Source organism: Mesoplodon densirostris, chromosome 7 (assembly GCF_025265405.1).
Source record: "Mesoplodon densirostris isolate mMesDen1 chromosome 7, mMesDen1 primary haplotype, whole genome shotgun sequence".
NCBI lineage: Eukaryota > Metazoa > Chordata > Mammalia > Artiodactyla > Ziphiidae > Mesoplodon > Mesoplodon densirostris.
In genome coordinates this window covers 77,040,336-77,065,901 of record NC_082667.1, presented here as the reverse complement: position 1 = coordinate 77,065,901, position 25,566 = coordinate 77,040,336, and the positions used below count along the sequence as shown (strand labels likewise).

Sequence of the window (25,566 nt, the reverse complement as noted above, 5' to 3'; positions counted from 1 at the left end):
TGCCCTCTGAAAGTTTTAAAAATTTGTTGACTTCATATCACTGAACGGTCCACTTTAAAATGGTTAAAATTATAAATTTTCTGTTTTGTGTAGTTTACCACAATTTTTAAAAAATGTGTTGTTTGAAGATTTTGGGGTTTTATAAAGGTATTGTATTAGCATAAAAATGAAAAATTTAAAAGACCACTTCTAATCCCATTATCCTATCAAGCAATATTTACATTTTAATTTTCTCTTCCTGCTGTCTATAAACATAATTCCACATAGCTTCAATATAATTTGCCATTCTTTTCATACTAAATTTAAATTCTGTGATTCATAGTTATGCTTTTTAACATTGCATTCACAAGGTTTCATTGAGTAGGTCAATTTTTTAAATTGGTGAAAAATTGGAAATAACCTCAAATAAACTATTGTAAACATCTTCATAAATACAGCTTTTTTTTTTCCTACTTCAAGTTGTATGTTTTTGATTCTCTATTAATCAACTTGCTTGGACAATAGTGTATTAAATAAGTTGTTAAGAGTGTTTATGAAGTCAAAAAAAAGCTTCTGATCGTCTGCCCATTGTTATTTCAAGAGAGTGATATTTTAATAATCAAATAGTACATTCAAAGAAGTTAAGATTTGTGATATCACACTAATTAGATATTATTATTAAAAATTTATATCATATGTAAAGCATTCTTAAAATAGCTACATTGACTTTTGCTATGATATTAGAAATGGAAAGATATATAAATAAAACATGTATATGTAAAACATTAGGAATTCTGTAAAATTAGTACAGAATAATAGGGCATCATGGAATGAGAACAGTTAAACATTTTTTTTTAGTTAGCATGATTAAACAAAGTGGAAATGTAACTGAAGTATACAAGCTCATTGAGCTCTTTTAAGAGTAATTTTATTTCTTGGGCTTTTTTTTGTATTTGCCTCAGTTATTTGGAGACATAGAGGTAAGCCAAATCAGTATCTGGGTATATACCTAGATCCAGGTGAGTATAGAGGTGAAATAATGGTGTGAATTGTGTCACATTTATATTATACTTATGTATGCCTAATAAAAGATGGGAACTTTTATTAGAAATTTTTTAATCTCCTAACAAGAAAAGTGTAATTTAAAAAAATTTTAATACAAATGTATTTGCATTAGTTTCTGAAAGTAAAGGAAGGGTATACACATACAAACCATATGCATACAAAGATTTTTTTTTTGATGGCAATTAAGTTAAAAAACACAATAAAATAGCACAAAATGAAGTGAGCTCCTATATAGTTTTAAGAGGCATGTAAATCACAGAGGATCGTGTGGTGATTATCAATAAGCTACACTCTATGAAATATTTGTCCTGTATTACCGCATACACTCCATTTTACCCTGCCTCCTATTGCTGCTAAAATATAGTAGAAAGCAGCAGCATAGCACAGGGAGATCAGCTTGGTGCTTTGCGATGACCTAGAGGGGTGGGATAGGGAGGGTGGTAGGGAGGCTCAAGAGGGTGGGATATGGGGACATGTGTATGCATATGGCTGATTCGCTTTGTTGTGTAACAGAAACTAACAAAGAATTCTGAAGCAATTATAGTCCAATCAAGACCTATTAAAATAAATAAATAAAATAACATAAAATACAGTAGCTTTGAAGGATAAATATAACCATTTTAACCTATGATGTTTGTTTTCAGTAAATTCAAATTAAATATTTAAATGTGAATTTTAATATATGGCTTGTTCTAAGTAAAATATTAACACGTAGGTCTAGTTTCTGCAACCAAATGTTTCCTATAAAGATACTTGCCTCTTTACTACTGAAATATAGGGTAAGTCTCCACATTTCACTCTTTCATCCAGTGGGTTTCATTTGTTTTTTTGTGTGTTTTCTATATGAAATCAAAGGAGCAGTGAAGGTTGACACGCTTATAGGAAGGTAAAATTGACTCACCTACCCCCCAGCAACTTGCAGCCTTATAACTTGTATTGTTTTTACATAGAAAAATTCATCTTAAATTTAACTTTTGGTCTACTTCTGAAGATTCTGTTTGGCAGAAGTCATGGGTGTATCTGTGTTTCTGTGTCCTTGAGATTCAGAAATGCCAAAGGTGTTCTACGATTCAGGAAACTTGAGTGTTTCTGCATGATACATGAAATGTATCATACTTTGGGATTTTTTTTAAACTTTATTTTTGCATTTCTGCACATGTCAATACTTTTGTTTTAGTTAAAATAACTTGTTACTGTAGAGAACGTATATGTTTTAAAAATGCTGGCTTATGTAAAACCTTTGTACAAAACGATCCTCTTTTTAATGGGCTTGGCATCATTGTCAAGTGCCTTCTTGATTCCTTTCGACGTGTGCACGTGTGACAGTTGCTCTGTAGACCCTTGGTGCATCTTGATTCCTTGTTTTCATGCTTTGTCAAACGTAGTCTTGGCCGCAAAGAAGCCTGTAAGTAATGGAAGGAAACACTCTGCTGGTAAAGAATGTTACCCTCCTGAAGCGCTACCACCTGGAGTGTCTGGTTTCCGGCCATTGTGTCCTGCAGAAAGTGCAAAAAGCAACAGGTAACCTGTTTGCATTCCCTGTCTTTTTCAGTCATTTAGAGTTCTTTATTTTGGAACTTGTATTATGTGGGTGGTCTCTGGTGCTTTGTGTAGAGGACAAAAGGTAACTCACACATGGCTGCTGCCTAATGAGCCCTCTAAGGAAGAAAAATTAAAAGTAATTGGGAGTTTCAAGTTGTTTCTCAAGTGTCACAACAGAGGTAACTCCGTGGGAGTCTTGAGGAGACTAAAATGATCACCAATTGTGCATGTGAGAAAAGTTTGATTAAAGGCAGGTGTAGTTGAGCGAAGCCCTACAGCACAGAAGTAGGAATTTGGAGACGTACGAATGGGAAAAAAGACATTTTAGGCATGGGAAATAGTTTAATGCAGAATGGATGAAAAATGTGCATTAGACCTATTCTAAATCAACTGGCTTATTAACTCAGTAAATCCGATTTAGTGAGTCAAACTAGCATTAGCTGATTTCTTATCCAGGGGATAGCTGTTCATAGTAATTTTTGTCACAGAACAGTAAATAAAATGGTTGAATTATAGCTTTAGGCTTGCTAAGTGAAATAGATGGCTCTAGATGATCTTCAGGTGACTTACTTGGTAGTAATCAGGAAATTGGGGATTAACAATTGCTTAAGAAAACAAAGAGAATTGATTTTAAATAGTACTTGAAGTAGTTACTGTGTAAAATATCTGTTCAGTTGCTCATGTTAAATGGATGTTTCTAATCCCCACTGGACAACCGACTACTTTTTTGCAAATGGTAATGTGAATTGCTGTTGCATAAACTATAGTGTTGAATCCCCAGTGTTTGCACTTGAGTTTCACAGCTCTGTAGTTTCCTATCTTCTTCCTGAGACAATTAATCGCAGGTCCATCCTCGTCACACAGGGTGGTAAATTAGAGAACGTTTAATATCACCATTTAAAGAAGAGAGACTGAAATCTCAACCATCCTGAACATAGGAGCTGAAGGGGCCTCTCAGCAGTTCAGAGAGTTATTACCAAGCCAGTAGGCTGAATTCTGTTGTGTTTTCTCCGTAGCAGAGCCCTCCAGGTCCTTGTTTTGAGCTTATTTATTTTTATACACAATTCTGTATGGATACTGTTCATACTACTAAACAGTTGTATTAACTGGGTTTAGCTGGTGATGTATTTACATGAAGATCTAACTTCGTTTTGTTGCTATCTTTTTAGGGGCTTTCCATTCATCAAAGCTTGTGATGTATGTAATCAGTGGTGGTGTGTAGCTATCATATTTATGATATATAGGGCTTGAATTGGGAAAGGTGGATGGTCATTCTTCTTGCTTTTTAAACTGACAGAGCCTTACAAGAAGCATTTCCCTCTCTGAAATAAATCCATGTAAAACATGTTTGGTCGCTCTCCCAATGCAACTGTGTAGTTGTGTGGATTTGGCACACAACGGGCAGCCTTGTGGCTATGTCTGTAAACAAGGAATCCTGTTTTCCAGTCCACAAATCAGCTGTTACCCAGTGAAACGAACTTGACTGCCATTTCTGACCCCTCACATGGAGCTGTCATACTCAAGAATGTTCACATGTTTTCAAGAAACGTTGTTTGCGGGCTATATGTACAAATTCCTGATCTGAAAGCCAATATAAAGCAACATCTCCCAAACCTCTGCTCTCTCACCAAGGCCACACACATTCCCTCGCTTATGGCCTTATGGCAAGCTAATACTGTCAGTATCAGATTCTCCTTCCCAGTGGTCTTGGGAGACTGCATAGTTGCTCTGTGAAAGGCACCACTGCTGAGGTTGAGAGAAGAGCATCTTGGGTGTCAGTCCTGGCCTTGCATTCCCAGAGAGAAGGGTGTGCACCTCGTTCTCCTGTTAGGGTTTTCCTATGCTGCAGGGTTTGCTGCTTGTTGTCAAAATGATGTCCTAGTGACTTGTCTTCTGCGTGGTTATATAATCCCAGCACAGTTCTTTATGATCTGTAGACTTTTATGGGGTTGTGGCCAGGTCAGTTTTTAAATGTTTGGAAATGTCCTATTGAACAACATTGCAGTGGCAGTGAAGCTTGCTGGGAGAATTGTTGCCCTAGTTTTGGCTTAAGGGTGGTGAGAAGATGAAATTTTTGATGGGTCAGTTTTAGTTGTGTATGTGTATGTGATTTATTTTTTAAAATTCTAATGTCTATTATTCACAGTTTAGATATGTTGACTTCCTGATTATTCATCAGTCCCTTTACTGATGTATTTTCCTCTGAAAAACTACATTTTCTTCCAGACTGTTTTTGTCTGATGGTGAAGAATAAATTTTTCATTTGCAGTATAAAGTTGATCTGAGAAAAAGTGTTTACCTTGGATCTTCATTTGGCTTCTGTGAAAGAAACTTAATAAAATAATATGGGCAATTCCCATTTCTAATCCTAACCACGTACAACAGAGGTCTGTACAGTAACATAGCAAAAATAAGTTACTGTACTTTTACTTAGTCATTGCCTATTTTACACTAAAGAGCAGTGAGAGACATTTATAAATAATGATACCTCAGATCACTTTTGTTAAATGTCCTCTAATATTTGGATATTTGGTATCTGGCTTGTGTTGTCTTTTATACAATCTTGTCTTCTTTTTTTGCACTTTAGTTTAACAACTCTGTGGTTTCCTATCTTCTTCTTGTGACACTCAGGTCCATCAGAATTTCCTGTGACTGTGACAGTAGAGAGTCCTTCCTCCTCAGAAATCGAAGCGGTCGATGATTCCTCAGAACGTGTTCAGGAAGAGCCAGAGAAAATCCGTTTGAAACAAGAAGCATTGCAGGTACAAAGTTATCACTTTAAAGCTATAGAGAAGATTATTTTTCAAACGGAAGGCTGATTGCAACACAGCACAGCTTGTGTGAAGGTTCTGTTTTCTCATGCCATCTGCATTGTATCCCCTTGAATGATTCCTTAAGCTTAGACCAAGGTGAATGATGGACATTTGAACTCTAAGAAACTAAAATCAAAACATGTCGTTAGTAATATATTTTCCTTTGCTTAGAACCTTAGTATATTAGATTTAGGGAGAACCTTAGTGATCATAAGATAAGGAAATTGAGTTCTGAATGAATATAGTCAGCTGATTCAGTGCTCTTGTTTTATAGATGAGAAAATGGACAGTTCTAGTTGAAATCTTTTTATAAGAGGAAAATATGGCCTCATTTTAAATAAAAGTAAAGTTGAAAAACGTTTCGATGTTGATATTCTCCTTTCCTAAAATCAAAAATATCAAGAAGCTACATTCTATTAGCAAATAAACCTGACCTCTAATGTCATTCCATACTTCTGTTTGTATGGACAGAAAAGGAAAATTGATTTTTATAAGAAATTTTTGTACCTCAAAATTAATGTATTTATTTTATTTCAAGTTCAATGCAGAGCTGAACATTTCTAGTAAATGAACACCATTTGGGGGGGACCTTGTCTTTGTGCTACAAAGTCCATGTTTAATTTTTTTAAAATTATTTAATATGACTTTCTCTTCATATGAAACATGACACTTGACAGGTTTCAGAACTAATTATCCCATTATTGTAGGACTACGGGAATTACTCTTTGATTTTCAAAAGAGAAAGTTAGATTTTTATTTTTTAATTAAAATTAATGATAATATAGAGAAATTTTAAGAAAAGAACTTAGAAAATTATGAAATGTTAGAGTAGGAGAAATCTATAGTTCAAGTAGAGTTACTCCCTTTCGTTTTATAAACGAGCACCTACAATTTGTAGAACGTAAGTGGTTTATTAGTAAATGGCAGAGTATGACAAGACCCTAGAGCATCTAACCCGCATTCCTTGTTATTTTAGATGTGGTGTATTCATTTCCTTCACGAATAGACCACGAGATTGTATTTGTAAAAGCAGTAATAGACAGTGGGGAAGTCCAAGAAGTTTAAACACTGGGACCACAGAATAGCAGATTCAGAATGCACTGAGAACCCTTTTAGCTCTTCTCTGTTTTGACAAGACACTACAATGATGGTATCAAAGTGTTTAAGTATATATGCCCACAACAATCAAGAGATTTCAACATAGTTTGGAAAGACAGAAGACAAGTGGAAGAGTGTGAAACTGAAGCAGTAGAACAGAGGAAAAGCATCACCTAGAATATGCACAGGGACCACGTGCAACTGAGGAGGATTCTGACCCCGCCTGAAAAAGTAGCCCCATGCTCAGGTGCGCATGTAGGAGAGAGGGTGGAGTTAGTTAAAAGTGTGACTGAAATAGGGGAGCTCATTGAAGGGATGTGTTTGGAGGAGTGGACTCCCAGCCCCACCCTCACGCTCCTGAAATAAGATGACTTCATTTTGAAAACAGTGAAACTGGTGAGAACTGGGGCAGCTAGTGTCCGTTTTTACACCCTATAAAATTGTGTTTGGGGGAGATCCTGTTACAGTTACTCCCCACTTCTTCCTGCATAAGAAGCCAATCAATCGTTGACTTCAGGGAGCTTTCTGCGCTCATTCTTAAATAGAAAATAACTGTCATTTGCCTGTTAGTTGAGTAAAGCTTACGACATGAGAGAGGGGGAAAGAGTGCAAACATATCCTAGTAGGACCAGGGACAATTTAGGGAACAGAATAATTTAAGAAAAAACCCTAATTAGTATCCTAAGAGAGGTTTAAAAAGAGCTAGCAACTATAAAATAAGACTAGGGTATTAATGAAAAGGAGAATGGTCAGAAAGCAAGAGGGGTCTCCTGGAAATGAAAATATGGTTGCTGAAATAAATTCAGTAGGAATTTAAAAAATTTCTCAGTATATAAAAAAGAAAGACACATTGGAAAATGTGATAGAAATATGTTAGAGAGGCTGCATCTGGGAGATCCCACGTTACTATTAGAAAGTCCAGACCCAGAAAAAAAATGGAGGGAAGCTGTCAAAGGGCAACAAAATTCCTCACAGCTGAAAGTAGATATCAGGCCTCAGATTGAAAATAGTTATGCAAGATGAGCAAGAATAGACTCATACCTAGCCACCCTTCATTGTGAAACTTTCAAATACTGAAAAAATAAATTAAAATAGAATAAAATACTGAGAGGATACATCCATTCCAGAGAGAAAAATACTGGTCACCTAAAAAAAAAGGTTACAATCTGGCTTTATCATACTTGTCATGAGCACCATGGATCCTGGAAGGCATTAGAAAGATACCTCCAAAGTTTTTCAGGCACATAATTTTCACCCTAGGGGTTTGTATCCAGCCAAACTATCAGTCATACGTGGAGGCTGAAGAAGATATTTTGTACCCAAAGAAATTTGAAAAATTGACCTCCTGTGCTACACCTTAAGCTATTTATAGACATAATCCAGCAAAATGAGGCAATAAACCAAGAAGGAAGGTAATAGGAGATTCAGTGCAGATTGCAGCTAGTCTAGAGTGGAGAGGCTTCTATTGATTGTGTGATTGAGAGCTTAGAAACACCTTGAGGCATATTGTACTTACTAGGTGTTAGGCACTGTTGGAAGGGAGGAGGGAGAGGAAGAGGAGAAGGAACTTGAACTCCAGAGGAGGAAAGGCTATACGGACATAAAGCTGAAGCACACTAAACTATGGTTGATTTTTAACCTAGTATTGGTGAGGAAGGGAAGAATCCACTTCAACTTGACACTATAGATGTCCCCCTTTTCAGTGACACACAGGGGTAATGACCACGTATCTAATTTGTTGTCCAAACCAGAACTTGTCCAAACTCCTTACACTTCAATAGTGTAAGGAGGCACTCTAATGCTGTAACATCAGGACAACAGGTATAAACTGGAACAGCCCAAGGCGGCTTGGGGTATGTGGTCACCCTGCACAAGGGCAGTGACACTGGCACAGTATGGAACGAGGTGTAGTCTATACACAGAGACACAGTACCTCTGCAGTGGGCAATATTAATTTCATTGTAATAATGGCAATACTGTCTTGGTTTGCAGCTTTTATTGTCAACGTGCATGTAATCACAAATAACTAAAGTAAACTATACTTAGTATGTATTAGTATTAACTTGGTATGTACTGAAATGTATTGTGTACTAGTATGTACTTAGTATATATTAGGCTCTAAGTGTCTTTGCATATATTAACTCATTTAGTCCTCTGAATAGCCTTATGAGGTTGGTGCTAATATCATTCCCACTTTTGAGAACAGGAAGCTAAGACAGGGAAGGAACTTGCCCAGGCTGTACCTAATTTAAGGTTGGATCGAGGCTTTGAGTTTAGGCTCTCTGCCTGTTCTCTTAAACCTTACTCCGTACTGACTCTCAAATAACAGAAGACTTAACTGCACATAGAACAGAATATAAATTTCAACCTTGACAACGTAACAGCTAGGTTTGGAAGGTAGACAGGAGGTAGAAAAAAGGGAAGATGGTATGAATGTCCTCATTTTACAAAGCGTGACGTTGAGAGAGTTTCTAGTTGATCAACAATGTAGGTTTCTAAGTATATCACTACAAGTCAAAGAGATCATGAGCAGTGGAATAACTCATGATGACATAACTTTACTGAGCAGTGTGGACATAGGAAAGAGTGTAGAGGAACTAAACCCTTACTTATTAGTAAGTTAGAAAATGAACAGATAATGCCTCCAATTTAGTGAGAAAATAGTCATGTAAGAGTATTACTTGGACATGGAGAAGAATTCAAAATAACAAGAGTTGGACCTCCCTGATGGCGCAGTGGTTAAGAAACTGCCTCCCAAGGCAGGGGACACGGGTTCGAGCCCCGGTCCGGGAAGATCCCACATGCCACGGAGCAGCGAAGCCCGTGCACCAGAACTACGGAGCCTGTGCTCTAGAGCCCGTGAGCCACAACTACTGAAGCCCGTGCGCCTAGATCCTGTGCTTCATAACAAGAGAAGCCACCGCAATGAAGAGTAGCCCCCACTCGCCGCAACTAGAGAAAACCTGCACGCAGCAACGAAGACCCAATACAGCCAAAAGAAAATAATAATAATAAAATAATAAAAATAACAATATTTGATGTAAACCTCATAAAAAAGGAAATCCATACAGCCAGTAAACACAGAAAAGTGTACGACTTCATTAAGTAATAAGTGAAAAGTGAGTCAAAACCAAGGAAACTACATGTCAATCAGATTGACAAATACATAAATAAAAGTCTGGTAGGGGGCTTCCCTGGTGGCGCAGTGGTTGAGAGTCCGCCTGCCGATGCAGGGGACGCGGGTTCGTGCCCCTGTCCGGGGGGATCCCGCATGCCGCGGAGCGGCTGGGCCCATGAGCCATGGCCGCTGGGCCTGCGTGTCCGGAGCCTGTGCTCCGCAACGGGAGAGGCCACAACAGTGAGAGGCCCGCGTAATGCAAAAAAAAAAAAAAAAAAAAAAAGTCTGGTAGTATTAGGTATTGTAGACCTGAAGTACTATGGGAATCTTCTACCCTGTTTATACTGGAGTGTAAATCGACCCAACTACTTTGGAAAGCATTTAGCCCTCTCTGTCAACTGAAGGTATATAAATAGCCTGTGAGCCAGCAGCCCTCACCCCCGCCCTGTGTAAATGCACCAGAATAACGGGTACAGCAGGATTCCTGTCCATGATTTGCATTAGCACAAACTGAAAACAAACCAAATGTCCATTAAGAGTCAAAAATTAAATAAATGATGTGTATTTGTACAGTGGGAAAACTGTCCAGCAATAAAATTGAATGAACTAGAGCTACAGGCAGCAATGTGGATGAATTTTTTAAACCTATGTTGAGAGGAAGAAATAAGATAGAAAAGACTTCATATACTATGATCCTGTACATAAAGTTAGATGTTGACACAACTAAACTCTTTTGTTAGGCATGCATGCAGGTTAAAGGAAATGACTGTCAAGAAGTGAGGTTGGTGTTTAACCGGGAAGAGGGAAGGAGCTTGTGATGAGAAAAGGATATGGGGGGTTTTTGCGATGCTGACAAGTATCAATACTTCCAGCTTCGAGTTGTGCTTATGTAAGTATTCTCTTTTTATTTGTCACATTGACAGTTTTGTTCTGTGCACTTCTCAGTACACATATCGTATTTTACAATTAAAAACTGCGTAAAATGGGCCTCCCTGGTGGCGCGGTGGTTGAGAGTCCGCCTGCCAATGCAGGGGATATGGGTTCGTGCCCTGGTCTGGGAGGATCCCATATGCCGCGGAGCGGCTGGGCCCGTGGGCCATGGCCGCTGAGCCTGCGCGTCCGGAGCCTGTGCTCCGCGGCGGGAGAGGCCACAACAGTGAGAGGCCTGCGTACCGCAAAAAAAAAAAAAAAACTGCGTAAAGAATCGGTCGCTTCTTGAGTGCTGGATGTGGGAGTGGGATGAGACTGTTTCATTTTAAGCCCTTCACTACTGTTTGCATTCGCATGTTCATTCATTCAGCTTTAATTGCACATATTCTATGTACCAAGCACTCTTCTAATTTTATATGTGTTTTAACTCATGTAATTCTCACAAGAGCTCTGTAATATGGGAGCTTATCTCCATTTTATAGATGAGGAAGTTGAGGCCTAGAGTTATACAACTTGTCCAAGGTTATGTAGCTAATGGGTAGTGCCAGGCCCATTTGCCTCAGAGAATCTGAATATTTACAATATAATCTAAAAGAGAAATTTAATGACTAATTATAAGCAAAAAAATTGCACATTAAAGAAGATGACAAGTTTTCATCTATCCAGTTAGAGAAAAACACACAGTCTGTCTTTCACACACGTACATCTTATATGTACGTGTGTGGCAGGGATTTTCCTTATTAAGCAATTATTTATTGACCGTCTATGTTGTGCTAGGCACAGGTGCTGGGGATAAACACTTAATAAAACACACCCCCTATCTTCAAATAACTTGCACTCTAAGTGAGGAAGTAAGCCAACAGTTATAGTAGAGGTTATATACCAAGTGATACATCGCTGATGGCAGTGTAAAATCTCAGAAATCTTTTGGAAAGAAGTCTGGAGATAGGTACCTCAGAGCCTTAAAAATGTTCATTTGCTTTGATCTCAAACTCATTTTTATGGATTTATTGTAAGAATGTTATTCTCAATATGGAAAAAAGCCTTCATGCATAAAAACGGTTATTTTGTGTGATAATATTGAAAGGTTGGAAAGAATTTAAATGTGTAAAATGGTTAACCAGTAAACCCACTCAGTGGAATATTTTGTAGCCCACACAAAAAAATCAAGGTTATGAATCCCCTGATTATATGAGAAATGATTGATTTCAATGTTAAATGGAGAAAAGTTGAACATAAAATTTGATATCCAATATGATGGGAGCTTTGTCCCAGAAAAATCACCCTAGCCGGTGTACAGAAGGGAGGAAGGGAGAGCAGATGGCAGGAAGGAAAATTACTCCAAAGCCTCATCCTTAGTCTTACTTAAGTAATAGAATATCAAGCAATTTTACTTTCTAACTTTTTTGGTTCCATATTTCCATGTAAGGGACATGAATTCTGAATACTTTGTAGGAGGAGGGTACACTTTTTCACAAAAATTGAACACTGTGTTCTAATTCCCTCCATTAGGGGGAGAAACTGTTGCATGTAATTGCAATTTGATGTGCTATTTAGAACCAGTCAGGAATTTTAGTGTAGCTTCCTCTGACCGTGCTGAGGGTTTTTTGTTTTTTTGTTTATTTGTTTAGAATTTCTTTGAAATCAGTTTTAGAAGATTGATTAAACCATTATATTAAAAGTAGAGGAATTTTGCAATTTTTTTCCCTTTTTCCCCATTGAAAACTTGACTGGCTTTAGTAATGAAACATTAAAGAATTTGAAGTTCTTAGACTCTCAATTTTTAAAACATGTTCTGAATATAAAAATATATGTTCATTGAGCAAATGTTTGAAAACAATGAACAACTTCTTGAAGGAAATAAAAGCCACCTCTGCATGTACACACACCTAATCTGCTCTTTTGTCTTAAAAAAGTATCCGAAATATTTTGCCATGTCACTAACTACTCTTCTACATCAGAGAATTTGATTAAGCTTATGCATCATCTCCCAGGAAAAGCGCACAGATATATTTTGAATGTAGCACTCCTGAAGCCCATTCATGAACTCTGGTTGAGACCTCTTGTCATTCTTACTGGCTTCATAGCGCATTCCTTCAGACGATGAGCTGTTTTTATTTAAACCAGTCCCAAATCGGAGGCTCTTAGCTTTCTTCTAGGGTTTGGTTATAAACAATCTTATGACATCATGTTGGTAGATAAATCTTTGCCCACATCTTTGATTTCCTTAGGGTAAACTCCTGATGTAGGATTGTTGTTAGGTACCAAAAGCTACTGTCCAGAAAGTGATACCAGCTCCTCTCCCAATGATGGCAGGTAATAGAGCTCCTCATTCTTTAAATGATTGTTCAAAGCAGTTAACATGTATAAATATACCTTACTGTTTTCATAAGTATAGGTATTATGATTGTTTATCACTGCATAAGAAACCACCCCAAAACAGTGGCCTAAAACAATGACAATCATTTATTTTGCTCACGAACCTGGAGGTTGAGTAGAATATTAACTCTTACTACACTCTTACTGACTGAAAACAATACCTATTTGACTAGCTCAGAGTTCTGTAGGTCAGAAGTCCAGGCACAGCGTGACTGGGCTTCCTGCTCAGAAACACACGGGAACTTGTGGGTTCCCTCCTGAGAGTGTTAAAGCACATGAAATTTAAGTGTAAGATATTGAGCCCCAAACGTTGGATGTTCACCATAGTTTGTGTGGGCCACAGAGCTGAAATCAAGATGTCAGTCTGGCTGTGTTAGCGTCCAGAGGCTCTGGGAAAGAATGCCTACAGGCTTCTTCCGGCTTGTTGGCATAATTCAGATTCTGCAGTTGCAGGACAGAGGTCCCCATTTCCTTGCTGGCTGTCAGTCGGGGGAGTGTTTCAGCCCCTAGAGGCCTCTCGCTTGCCTTCCCTGCCGCAGCATTGGACTTCTTCAGAGCCAGCAATGGAGAGTCTCCCTCTTGTCCCTTTTGTACTTCAATTCAGGAAGAGTTCAGGTCCTTTTCATGGGGTGCCTGAGTAGGCCACATCCACCTAAAATAATCTCCCTATCTTAAAAGATCAACTGATTTTGAACCTTAATTCCATGTGCAAAATCCCTTCACTACAGCACCTACATTTAGAGTTTGATTGGATAAGTGGAAGGTTTGTGTACTTCAGTAAGTGGTCACCTTGGGGGCTCTGTCAGAATTCTGCCTATTGCAAGCAGTGTCCCCACTTCAAGGACCGAAGTGTCTTAGTTCCTAAAACTCCTAAGATAGTTTATCAGTGTTCATTTTATTTCAGTGACCTTGGTGAAGGGAAGACTACCACCTCCGTGAGCAGGAATGGCAGCCAGCTTCCTGAGTCCACAGTGTGGCTCTGCTACTTAGTGGTGTGACCTCGGCTGTGCTGCTCTACTTACGCTACTTCTCTGCCTCTGTTTCCCTCATCTGTAAAATAACATGGAGTTAGTGATCGTTCTTTCCTCGTAGGGTTGTTTGTTTTATAAATTTATTTTTGGCTGCATTGGGTCTTCGTTGCTGCTCGCCAGCTTTCTCCAGTTGCGTCGAGCGGGGGGCTACTCTTCATTGCGGTGCGGTGGCTTCTCTTATTGCGGAGCACAGGCTCTAGACGCGCAGGCTTCAGTAGTTGTGGCACGTGGGTTCTAGAGCGTAGGCTCAGTAGTCGTGACGCACAGGCTTAGTTGCCCTGCGGCATGTGGGTTCTTCCTGGACTAGGGCTCGAACCCGTGTCCCCTGCACTGGCAGGCGGATTCTTAACCACTGTGCCAGTAGGGAAGCCCCCTCTTAGGGTTTTGATGATTCGATTATTTAATACCCAGGGAACTCCAGGAACAGTGCTTGACTGTAAATTGCTTTAAAAGTGATCACTTTTTTAAAACATGCTTTTGAATCTGCAATTATGCAATTCAGGTATGCTAAGCAGGTTCGTTAATAGGACCTCCTGCTATAAAGAGACCCACAAATAAAAATAGAATTTTTCTTTCTTGGTCGTAACTTCTTATTTCTGACTTACTATGTTATATGCATATGCCTTTTATGGTGGGCTGCCACAAATTTATGTTGGAAAGAGTGGAATTTAAATAAATCTTTGCAAATTTGATAGATTTTGGTCATTCATTTCACTGGCATGGTATGATATGACCAGTAGCAGACTAAAATCTGAGTTCACTTCTGGCTCTGCCCCTAAATCCTGATGAGACCAATAGCTGGAAAGGCTTTTGGATATTATACTATGAATTACTTATAATATAGACTCTGTTTGTTTAGGAAACCCTGGAGGAGTGCCTAAAGCAGTTAAAGGAGGAAAGAGTTATAAGACTGAAGGCTGATAGACGAGTCAGTGAGGTAAACATGTTTCATCTGCTTTTGAGAGTGTTTTGGTTTTATTTTGATTTGATTTTAAGCCATATACACATATTTTGTAAGCTTTAGAACTGTAATATGTTGCAAATTGGTTGTGTCATATGGACTTTTGCATTTACTGGTATTTAGTGATCATATGATCTATATTCCAGAAAGCATGTTTTTAAAGATGTGAAAATCTGGTTTTGTGTATGTGTGTGTGCTTTTATATGACATTAGCTTATTTCCTGTTCATGATTCTTTGATTCAAGAAGGCACTTTCTGTGCATATATTGTATATACAGTAACATAAAAGACATGATGAGACTCTCCTGGCAATGAATTAGGAAAGTGAATCATTGAAATAAATTTAAGATATTGGAAAACTTCTAAGAATGCAATGAAAAATAAAAATATATACTATGAGAATTACATTAGGTAATGTGCATGAAAGCAGGGCATAATCTAAAAAGTTCTATCTAAATATAATTTATCACAGGGTGAGTGTAGGGAGGAATTTTTGAAAGTGCATCCATTGGATTGGCAGACACTCATTCAATAAACGTTGAGCACCTGCTCATGTAAGGCAAAAGGGGCATCATGAACATTAACGGCCTTTCTGAGAAATACGAGAGTTGAGCTTGCAGGGGGTTTTAAGTGCGCAGATGATGAGCAGAAGGGGAAGAGTGCACGGGGGTGAATATTTTCAAGAAGCCAAAGAAAATATTGGTGATCGTACATTTAATAAATTGGGTTGGGTATGATTTAGGACTTTTAAACGTAAGCATTAGATATTTTACTCACTAAAGTTAATTCTTTCTTTTTTTTTTTTTTTTTCTGTACGCGGGCCTCTCACTGTTGTGGCCTCTCCCGTTGCGGAGCACAGGCTCCGGACGCGCAGGCTCAGCGGCCATGGCTCACGGGCCCAGCTGCTCCGCGGCATGTGGGATCCTCCCAGACCAGGGCACGAACCCGTGTCCCCTGCATCAGCAGGCGGACTCTCAACCACTGCGCCACCAGGGAAGCCCTAAAGTTAATTCTTAACATTCAGCAGAGTTGTAATATGTTTTGTTCAAATCAGATTCTATAATTCACTTTCTAATTTAAGGGAAACTTAAAGCAGGTCATTTTCTAATGTGGAATGAGGCTCCATTATGAATTGAACCAGTTAGAAATGTGATCTTTTGTGAAAGATCATTAATAAAACGGTAACTTTGGTTTATTTATATACCACCTAAGTGTTATATAGGAAACTTTGTTGGGTGCCTGTGGGTTTTGGTTATTATGTGATATGGTCTCTGTCTTTACTGGCGGAGGGTTACATTAATTATAAATTAATTACAGTTTGAGTGTTTTAGTTTTGTTCCTTGAAACTAGGCAAGACTACTTTTTGTTTGTTTGTTTGTTTTTTGGTTTTTTTTTTTTGCGGTATGTGAGCCTCTCACTGTTGTGGCCTCTCCCGTTGCGGAGCACAGGCTCCGGACGCACAGGCTCAGTGGCCATGGCTCACGGGCCCAGCCGCTACGCAGCATGTGGGATCTTCCCAGACTGGGGCACGAACCCGTGTCCCCTGCATCGGCAGGCGGACTCGCAACCACTGCGCCACCAGGGAAGCCCAAGGCAAGACTACTTTTGATGACAATGAGAAAAAATCATGTCAGACGGTTTCACTTTTCTTGTATAGCTGGAACATGAAAATGCCCAGTTAAGAAACACAACTTTCTCTTTGTCTGAAGCCCTTCATGCCCACTCATTGACAAGCATGATCCTGGATGATGAAGGTGTTTTGGGCAGCACTGAGAATTCTTTTCAGAAGTTCCATGCTTTCCTGGTTCTCCTTAAAGATGCTGGGTTAGTTCATTTCTCTTCATGGCATTCTTCTCTTTGCGACTCTAATGGTAGTTTGCTGAGGAACTGGAGCAATTTTCATGACTTACGTGGCTATATTTAGCCAAATTTAGTGTAATTATAGGTAATATAGTTGACGTTTTAAAATGAGGAATTAAATTTTTTAAGAAATGCAAGTAGGGAAGCCTGCTTTGGTCGAGTGGGGAGCCCATTATAAAAGAGTACCCTGTATACAGAGTAATTAGTAGGTATAGTTGTTTTGTAAAGACTAAATTAAAGGCAGTTTTCATTGAAAATAGTCGGGAATGCATAAGAATTTTCCTATCTTTCACTTATTTTGCTTGTTTGATAAGTTTGAATTAAAGTTATCTTTGCCTTAGACATAAAAATGATTATTAATCTGCAGGGGAGATATAGGTCAGTGGTTCTCAACCGGGAGCAATTTTGCTGAAAGAGGGAAGTGGAGATTGATAGTTGATGGAGTGGTGTTTTGTCAGTGAATGAATTGGTGTTGGTGTTGGGAAGGAAGGAACAAACACATTCTTGAAAACTGGAGGAAAGGTGGTAAAGAAGTGTGGGAATGGAGGTGTGACAGGCAGTGGACAGGGTGCATGGAACATATTGAAGCTGCTAGTGAGACAGTGGGATGTCTCCTGGAGGATGAATCTGGAAAGGGCTGAGGATTTGGGGGAGAGAGAGGCTTGTAGTCTGGAGTAGGATGTTGGCTTTTAAGATTTTAGAAGTATAGCTTCCCTGGTGGCGGAGTGGTTGAGAGTCCGCCTGCCGATGCAAGGGCTACAGGTTCGTGCCCCGGTCTGGGAGGATCCCACATGGCGCAGAGCAGCTGGGCCCGTGAGCCATGGCCGCTGAGCCTGCGCGTCCGGAGCCTGTGCTCCGCAACGGGAGAGGCCACAGGAGTGAGAGGCCCGCGTACCGCAAAAAAAAAAAAAAAAAAAAAAAAAAATTTTAGAAGTATTTCATGATTGTAGGTCTGGGGAAATCTAAACTGCTCTTCTGTGATTATAATAACCTTTGTCTTTTCTCCTTTCCTCCTCTCGTCTAGGCTTGGGCAGTTGGCCACAATGGCTGGTATAAATCAGTCAGATTTTCATTTACTAGGTCGTCCCCCGATGAATTCTCCTGTTCGTAGTCCACCTAAAGAAGAAAAGAAGGCACTTGAAGAAGGAAAATCAGAATCAAAACAGGGTGCCCCATAACAAATGCAAAATATCCAAGTAAATGGACAGAACAGCACTTAATGATTCTAAGAGTGATTAGCAAAAAGGAAATGACCAAGTCAGGGAGAAAACAATAATGATCAGTCTCTAATAGCTCACATGCTCGGGAGCTAGAAGACTCTGGTGTCCTTTCCAAATCTGAGATTAGTAAATGTGTGCCCATTTCATGATACTGTACTTTTGTAAATAAGGAGACTGGAAGTTCTCTAGAAAATTTATGAGTTAAAGCAAACTATCCTTAATGAAGAAAGAAGACATTAGAGAAAATATTCCAGATTTTAAATTGTATAAATGTCTATTCTGTTCATATTTTATCTAGGTTTCTATTTGTATGCAGTCAGCTTACAATGAAGGAAAACTAATGAAGGTATACATACTGATATAATTTTTAAAATAAGTAGTCCAGACATAGCTAATAGGTAACATATTAGAGTGAATCACCTGGTTATGGGAATGGGAGGGGAAAACCTGTCAGCTTTTCCTCTAGCCTTACTTGGAGCCCCCATCAGCCAATCTCAGAGTGGTCTTGGGAACTGACAGCTTGAGAACACAGTCTGGTCACAAACTATATAAGATTTACATGTGCCTGGAGGATAGAAAAGAAATTAATTATCTTACAGAATAGGGTTTTGTTTTTAGTGAGGGAAAGGAAATGGGTAATAAGTACCCCAATCACCAAAGTCTGAAAACGTAGTGGACATAGCCTTGGATATAGCTAGGTTAAGCTGAGAATCACTTGGCAAGATATAATTACAAAAAAAACTGGCTCTGAAATCTTCTGATTAATCAATTGACGGTGTTAATAATAAGATTACAGAGTAACATTGAAGTTTTGAACTCTACTTTTTAATGGTTGGCTTTGTTCATCACTGAATTTTTGTCTTGTCTTTTGTCTTCCCCTCCACTTTCCGAAAATTACAGGTGATGCTAGGATTCCTTTGCCTCTCGACTCCTTCCGTGTCCCAGCGTCTACTCAGGAGGCCTTAGAAACTTCCAAAGACAACCTGGGGGTCCTAGTCACAGAGCAGCGGCAGGAGTCTTTTGAAGATTTCATTGCTAGAACATGTTCTCCTTCAGCAGACGTCATTTCTGGAACTGGAAGTCAAAGAAAAGAAGAGGAATTATCTAGAAATAGCAGGTCTTCTTCAGAGAAAATGAGCAAAGCAGGTGAATAGACCAAAAACTACTCTGCTAAGAAACAACCTGGGAAGGACCTGCATTCCTGCTCTGACTCACCTGTAAAGCAGAAAAGAAAAGGAATTGGGCAAAATAATTCTTTGGTTAATAAACCAATTAAAAGTGAGTCTTCGAAAAAACACATTTCTGTTAAGAAAGAGAGTAGAATAGTGACTTTCATCAAAGACAACTAAAAGTAAACTCAGTCTACTAGAACAGTCTGAAAGTGATACTCTTGGATCTGATTGTGAATTTCAAGAAAGCATCCATACTCTATCACGCCTAACGTTGGTCTAAATCTTTTAAAATTATGTTTTTGCCTTCAAATTTTAATAAATTACTTATGTTTTTATTATAGCATATGGTGTTTTCAGTTACTTGACTGGAAGCCATTAGAGAAAGGTTTTTTTATCTATACTTTTTTATTAAAATGAAAGTTTGGGTGTACTTTTCCTTGTAACACTTTGCACCATTCATTCAGCTAGTGTTTAATGAGGGCTTCATATGTACAGTACTTTTCTGGGTGCTGTTGCTTTCAGCAGTGAACAAAATAAAGCCTTTACTCTCCTGGAACTAGCACTCTGTGGTGGGAGAAAACATAAACAACAAAGCAGGCTAAGGGTTAAAAAGAGATGGGAATAATAAATGGAATAGTTTTACCATTTGGTTAAACATCAAACTATTATAAATCACACGGCCAGAAGCCATTGACATAGTTTAATTCATAATAACCAGAGAGCCTCAAACATTTACCAAGGCACTTAACCGTGTTTATGGATTACAGCAACGCTCTGAGGTAGGGAACTCTTACCATCCCCATTTTATAGATGAACAATCTGAGGAGACATTATGTGAGTTGCCCAGAATTACACAGCTATAAGTAAGTGGGAAGTTGCAATGTGACCCGAACCCATGCTCTTTTTTTTTTTTTAATGTATGGACTTTATTATCTTTCATTTGTTTCTGATTTATGTGAATTTTTTTCTTTAAAGATTTTTTCTGATGTCAACCATTTTTAAAGTGTTTATTGCATTTGTTACAGTATTGCTTCTGTTTTATATTTTGGTTTTTTGGCCTCAAGGCATGTGGGATCTTAGCTCCCCGACCAGGGATTGAACCCTCACCCCCTCCATTGGAAGGCAAAGTCTTAACCACTGGACCACCAGGGAAGTTCCCCTTATGTGACTATTTTTCTGTCAATTTTTTTAAATTTTATTTTTTATTGACATACACTTGAATTACAGTGTTGTGTTAATTACTGCTGTACAGGAAAGTGACCCAGTTACACATTTATGTACATTCTTTTTCATATTCTTTTCCATTATGGTTTATCACAGGATATAGGATATAGTTCCCTGTGCTCTACAGTAGGACCTTTTTGGGTTTTTTTTAAATACATGCACTTTTTAAAAATAAATGTATGTATGTATGTATGTATGTATGTATTTTTGGCTGTGTTTGGCCTTTGTTGCTGCACGCGGGCTTCCTCTAGTTGAGGTGCACATGCTTCTCATTGTGGTGGCTTCTCGTTGCAGAGCACGGGCTCTAGGTGCCTGGACTTCAGTAGTTGTGACATCCGGCTTAGTTGCTCTCTGGCATGTGGGATCTTCCCGGACCAGGGCTTGAACCTATGTCCCCTGCATTGGCAGGCGTATTCTTAACCACTGCGCCACCAGGGAAGTCCCACGTAGGACCTTTTTGTTTATCCATCCTGTATATACACCAGTTTGCATCTGCTAATCCCAAACTCCCAATCCAACCCTCTCCCACCCCCTCCTCCTTGGCAACCGCCAGTCTATTCTCTATGTCCTTGGTTATGTTTCTGTTCACACATAGGCTGTAACCAGGCTCTTAATTACTTTGTTATCCTGTTTCCTTGTTAAGAGAAGAAGGGTTTAAGGAAGGCACTGAGAGAGAAGCCAGTGACCACTAGAAGTGCAAAGACAGTGGGGCTGTCAGAAAGCACACCTGTCTCCTTCCCCCATCGTGAGCAGAATTTTTAAATGGCAGAGTATGTAAGAGTATGTGATGACACATCTCTGGATTAAATGATGTCTCCCTGGTAAAACATGTACAGATAAGTCTTTAGTTCAATCAGAGTGAAAGGTGAGATCAGAGAAAAGCTGGAGTGTCAGATTTCTTGTAGAAGGTCCTGCCTGATTGTTACTAAGAGGGCTACTACAGTACTAGTTAGTTCACTAGTCATGGGTTGAGTGTTAGAGGAGTGAAACAATGAGCAAGATGTAGTGTTGGCCCTTTAGCAGTGGAGTGAGAGGGGAAGACGCACAGCAGATGTCTCATCCTGCACGTGACATGCTGTGACGGGCATATTGAGGGCGTTTAGTCAGTGTTTGTGGAAGAAGAGGGGGAGCCGTGAGGCAAAGAAAAGTCATCAAGAGGCAGTCCCTAAGCTAAGTCTTAAAGGACTCGTGAGAAACGGGTGAGTCAGCCGGTGAAAGGCAAGGATACTCAAGGCAGAGTGGACAGCGGAAGTCCAGAGCCGTGAGTGTGCGAGGGGTGTGTCACAGAGCCCCAGGCACAGGCTCTGGAGGATCAGTGCAGTGTCCCCAGGCAGCGGCAAGTGCCCCTAAAGGAGGCAGCGAGGAGGAGGAGAGCAGGTCTTAACCATCCATGTGCGTGGAGCTGGTTTCCTCAGAAAATAGCTAAGAATGGAAAGGACAAGTTCGGGTGGCATTTTAGACCACTGACGTCAGTATGGATGAGGACTCTGAAGAAGCCTGGAGATAATTATGCCCCACTCTTCTGAGGAGCAGTGCTTTATATTTTCAAGTGGGACTTTCACGCTGCCACCTCCTCTCCTGTCCCTACTGAAAGGTTTATAGGCCGGCAGAAGGGAGGACCTGGCTTAAGTAAAGTTAATCAGGTTCCTTTACTGTACAGCTTCTTGGGGCTGCTGTAGGCTAATGTTCATTCTGGATCGTCACAGCAGGAGTATGGTACACAGCCATCCTCAAAGCTATTTGACCCTAGAGTCCTTTTTTAATAGAATGTCTAACAACTGGTTCCACCAAACAGCAATTTCGTAACTTCTAGACCAGGTAATGGCAAGAAGAAAGGGGTCTGAAATAAGGTATAGATGAAGGGAGGAAATAAGTTCTAATTGTATTTAGGAAATTACCAGCAAGACTTGACCTTGGGAAGTAAGGAAGAAGTAGGAGGCGGAGGCTGAACCCCCATCTGTGTGACTAAGGTTGGGTGGTGGTATCATTGAGTTTGGAAATAGGGGATAAAGAACTGAAGTGGGGAAAAGACTTTAGTTCTGGACATGTAGAATTTTGAAGCACCTGTAGAATTCAGAAGACAAACTGGTAGATAACTGGACATGCACGTGAAGACATGGAAAGATAAAAATTTGAATGTCCTCAGCACATATCAGCAGTCATTAAAATCATGAAAATGGATGAGATTTCAGAGAATTGTGAGTACTGACAACGTTTAAGTAATAAGCAGAGAAAGAATTCTGGGAAGGAGAGAGGTGATAGAGTTTCAAGAAGGAGGAAGTAGATGACAGTGTCATCCTTCAGAGAATGTGAGTGTCCATTGGATTTGGGCAGTTAGGTCCCCAGTGACCTTAGAGCAGTTCAGTGAAGTGGTGGACAAAAAGCCAGATGGCAATAAACTGAGGGTGTAGGGCTGCCTGTCGGGGCCAGGCGGGGCTAGTGAGGACAGTGGGAATAGGCTACTCTCAAGGAGTTTGGATGAAAAGAGAAAATAATTAGCAAAAAAGAATTTTTTAGAATGAGAAGGACATATTTAATATGTTGAAATGAAGGAACCAATAAAGGAGATCCTGAAGATGTAGATAGTAATTTAGAGAATTGGGGAAACATGGACATATGAATAAGAAAAAAAAACTTGCACAGTATATAAAAATCACTTGTATCCTTCGAGCTGGATGGATACTGGTAAGTTTGGGAGGAAATAAAGGTAAGAAGAGATAGAAGTTAAAGAAGTTTATACTGATAGCCTCAGTTTTCTTTGACACAGATTTTTCAGAGACATATATACACATACATAATTACCGTTTGAAAATTCTTTCATAGTTACATGTTTTATTAATCACGTCTTTGAAAAGTCACTGATTTTCATTTTGTACAGCATTATCTTGTAAGGACAAGATACAGTGACAACTTCCATGCTTTTTGCATATCAGAGCTGACATTGAAAGTATCTGCATAATTGAATTTTCACTTCTTATTTGTAATAAGTTTATCCTTAGGAGGATACTTTCATAGTGTTTGATCACAGATGAGTTTGGGCATTGCTATCACTCAATAATGTTAAGCATCTGTCAGGTTCTCTCCTATACTATATATTAATTTTTTGTCCGTTAAGCAAATATTTATTGGCGGCCTGTGGGAATAAGATACACCTAGGTCCTCTTTCCTTGGTATATTCACAAAAGCCTCTGAAACTAAATTTCCAAGTCAGGCCATACTAAGGCCTGGCATAATAAGTTTTCATTGTTAACAGTTTTTTTGTGTTTGTGGGGGTTTTTTGTTTTTATTTTTTTGAAGCAAGGATGAGACACTGTCTTAACTCAGTAGTTGTCCATTCATTAATAAGTCAAAGAAGACATTGATGAAACATGGTATTTTGAATATCCTTTCCACAGAATAGGTAATGGGCCATCCTGAAACTCTGGTGAGATGCTTATCATTTTCAGATTTTGGAGTGGCTGAGAAAACCCTATTACACCTTGAATTATCACTAGAAACATGAATTCAGCCAAATAAAAACAGTGCCTCTGCCTACTGGGGTGGTCAATTTCCATCTCAACAAAAGTGACCATTTCTCCTTTAGATTAAAATCAAGAAAATCCCCTCTGTCCAGGATGCAATAATGGGGTGCACGAAAGAGGAAAACTGAAGCTATTCCCTCTTTACACCTGAACAGTGAATTCATTCTGATATCAAATATGTGTTATGATTCTGTTATGACCAGGTGCTTTATTGTTTAGAGATCAAGTTACTGTTCATTCTTGGTAAGTAAGAAAAATCCACGTTTTAGGACTCTGAATAGTAACTTTATATATATTATATACATATATTAAAAATAAATATGTATATTATATGTAATATATATTCCACCTATTCAACAAAATTGTAACTTCCATCATCTCTTACGAATGATGAACTGTATTCACTCTTTGGAAAGGGCTTATAGGGAATTAAAGTCTCCATATACTTTTTATATAAGACCGTGGAAACCAAATTCTCAACTGGGAGCAAACTTAGGTTTTGCTCTGAAGGTTTATGCTTGCCTGGCTTTAGAGTGGTAGGCCAGGAACTCAAGTTTTTTTCCTCTAAGAAGTTACTTTCATTGATGCCACCCTGAAGAAATTTGGAGGGAGTATTTTTGAAATAGCTTTATCTCAGTAACCCTTTAAAAATGCTTCAGGGTATGGGGAACATAACTGTCAAAATGTTCAAGCAACTCTTGTTGATTTAAGTGTAATGGATCAGGAGCAATACAGGAAGGAGCTGGGTACAAAAGACAAAAGGCGTGAGGCTATTTCATGTATTGTTTTTGGCTTATTGTACAAAACAGAGAAAGTCTCATACACTCGCGCAGCCAAGGTCCCCTACTGTTCTCTCCTTTTAGTAGAAATAAAAGAGAGCTCGTTTCTCAGTAGCAGCATTCTATCCTTAAGTGGGTACACAGTGATATTCTGATGGTCTCTGGAGCAGAGAATAATTCCGTGGCAGCGCTGACCTCCAGTCACCGGGTTCTCTGTAACTTAGTCTTTCATGGCCAAGGACCATAATCATTCTTTCGATTTATATTTAGCATCTCAAAATGGAAAGGATTCCATGGACAACAAAACAGGAAGTGATTTCATGAAGTGTTTTAGTATGGATAAAACAATAAACTATAAAAATACAAATCATCAGTGAAGCTTTTTCTTTCCGGAGAACTATATTCAGAAATTAATGTAAGCCTCTAAGGTGCGCATGTGGGTTTTTTCACCCATGATCGTGTTTGTATGTGTGTGCATTCCACTGCTACAGGAGACATGCAAAATGATATCAGATTTGTACTGGTTTCTCCCAAGAACTGTGTGCTCGCAGGGTTCGTTCAGGAAGGTGAGTGCCCTACCACCACATCACAGTCGTATCTCATCACCTTCAGCGGGAATAGTTGACACTTTAACCTCACATGCAGGCTTATTAAATTAGTATTACTCATCAGAACTTGCTTACTAATAAAACAAGCTGAATTAGCCACTGCAGAATCATATTTGGAAATTCAATGAAAATTTTACATTTTTAATAAAGGCCCAGAAGTATTATTTCAGAGCAGGTGGTACAGAAAACTGTGGTCAAATTTGACATTCATTAATCATTGAAGTGTGGAACGTGACAGGTGAAAATTGATATTGATTTCTTTCCTC

General features: G+C 39.0%; 1 pseudogene; it reads left to right on the top strand.

Annotated features, from left to right (window-relative positions):
* LOC132494203 (centrosomal protein of 78 kDa-like) overlaps positions 1 to 19,359 on the top strand; it is a 138,377-nt pseudogene extending 119,018 nt beyond the window's left edge.
* Positions 19,360 to 25,566: the final 6,207 nt, after the last annotated feature.